This window comes from Mya arenaria, chromosome 6 (assembly GCF_026914265.1).
Source record: "Mya arenaria isolate MELC-2E11 chromosome 6, ASM2691426v1".
NCBI lineage: Eukaryota > Metazoa > Mollusca > Bivalvia > Myida > Myidae > Mya > Mya arenaria.
This window is the reverse complement of record NC_069127.1, coordinates 36,159,743-36,162,136: the sequence shown is the minus strand read 5'-3', so window position 1 is coordinate 36,162,136 and position 2,394 is coordinate 36,159,743. Positions and strand designations below refer to the sequence as shown.

Sequence of the window (2,394 nt, the reverse complement as noted above, 5' to 3'; positions counted from 1 at the left end):
ATAAGACCTCTTGCATTTTCTTATTTCTATTATATCTGTGTCTATACAAAAATTAAGATATATGGTATTTCCCTGTAAAATTTGTAAAGTCCTATCTTATTTCGAACCTTCATATACAGTGAACATCATTTCATCATGGGATAGTTCCAGCCTTTCAAGCCAGTTTGTAAGCAACAGTTATGCCTGTTGTTAAGGAACTATTTTCTTTTCATTGCTACGTCAACTGCTAACAAACAAAGCCATGTAATATCATGTAGAGCACGTCAATCAATGCTCATGTGATATCATAGGGTTGTTCTTTGGTGATCGCTTAGGTTGTAGGAATAATAATGTAATTATATGGACTGTACATTGGCAGCTCATTGTTTGTATTTATTGCATTTTTTTTAAATCAATAAACTTCATTCTAAATGATAGCGGCGATAAGTTGTTTATTAACTATATTTTGATAAACTGATTTTTATAAGTATAAAACAAAACTCTAATGCCCCGTTCTTCATATGTACATAATAGTGTGCATCCCGGTTCTTGTTCTGAATCATTGAACTAAAGTTTACGGTCTTAATACTGTAAGTAGTATGTGAACATGAACAAAAAAAAAACATATTTATATATAATTAACATTAACTTAAAATACACTGGTTTAATCAATACATACAAAAGTACATATTTATTCCGCAACATACACATATTTGTATTTGCGTCACGTTATGGTGAAAATAATAAAATTAGTATTTATATGCAAGAAGTTAACAAAATTGCTGTTTAACTGAAATTCAAATGTGCAAAAGTAATTCGTGATTACACATGGTTGGGGTGCCGCCTTTTTGCGGTAAGAGAACGCAATGTTAATACAAGTTCATACAAATCCGCACGTTTTTAAGCTGTACAAACCACGCACGTAAGCTCACTGCCATTGACGTAAGGCGGACAACGCAGTGAGCCGCATCTCGCTTCGGCAATTTAAAACAACTTCCCGTTTGCATTCGCCCCTCCGCCGTAGAATATTTCCGGTTTACCATTCAAGCAAACGTACTCAGAAGGCCCACTTGTCGCTATCGAGCCCGCTGCCAAGTAATATTCATATTCTTTCGTCCACCCGTCGGAGCAATTTCGTTTTGCCGGAATCATCATCAAAGATGATCGCTCAGTCTTGCATACTGCACATGGAACATCTTGCTGGTAGATATTTCCCACATCTGCGTGGTCAAAAAATGATTCCCTGTTGTTAAGTTGGTACTCTCCTCCATACACCAAGGCACTATTGGCGTTTTCTTTATCATCGTAATTTCCCCATTCTGGTTTCTCAGGGAGGCAAAGATATTTCCCGGCTCCACCATTGTGTTCATAAAACGATCCTCCGGCAAAACCTTAAACAGTAATAATCAACTTTGATTGATGGTTCACTAAGTAAAATTCAAACGTTGTTCGTGCCATCGTTGTGAAATGGTATAAGGTTATTGCTTTGCAACATGCATGAACACACATTTCTAGCAAGGTATTGGACCGATGTTTCAGGTGTACAAAAAATGTCATGTTTAATTTGGACATTTTAGCAGATCACAAAAATACTTCCCTTTAAAAAACAACAACTAGGCTTTAAAAGACGTAGTCTTAACAGCCGTCTCATAGTTATATAGTTAAAACGCAATATAATAACACGAACATCTAACTTCGCCATTTGTAGTCACCGATTTATTCTTGATAATTGGACTAGTCAATAATCTAAAGATATAAGAATTGATCATAAAATATTAGTTTCATGTTAATTGTAGTAATGTTTTAAATAGAAAATTGCCCTTCAGACGAAATATAGTAAATAATTTACTGTTATGTTATATATATGTTTATATATGTTGTGTTATGTTGGTCCTTCTTGTTTTAAATTTTGGCTTATTGTTTCCTACGCCACTAAATTGGATCGATGTTATGATTTATATTTTGGGGATTAGCTTTTTAACAAAAATACAAAAGAACCAACCTTTATACACAAGTTCTGTGCCATTTGTATAGCACTCATTTTGACCCCAGCGTGTATATGTTGTTCCTGCTGAAAAACAAAACAAAACTTGCATTTGTTGTGCGTACAAGCTACACAAGTCATTGTTTGGAAACGTGAACATATGTCCCTTCCCCCTTTCAAGCTTGTTTAATCCTGCTCCACGACATTACTACGTTCGTTAGGGAGTATGGATTAGAGGTTTGGTGTCGAATAATCGAACTAATTACACTTGTTACAGGAAAACCTTTCAAGAGGTAAGGTGATATTGATCGGACACAAAATATATGGCTTGATTCTTTGTCCTTGAACTGTGACCTTGTACTTGAGCCGGCGCCCTTAAAGCTGCAATCTCACAGATTGAACGTTTTGACAACTTTTTTATTTTTTGTCTT

At 35.2% G+C, this 2,394-nt stretch overlaps 1 pseudogene; it reads right to left on the bottom strand.

Annotated features, from left to right (window-relative positions):
• Nucleotides 1-879: 879 nt before the first annotated feature.
• Nucleotides 880-2,075, bottom strand: LOC128237753 (uncharacterized; annotated as a pseudogene).
• Between the last annotated feature and the right edge of the window lie 319 nt (nucleotides 2,076-2,394).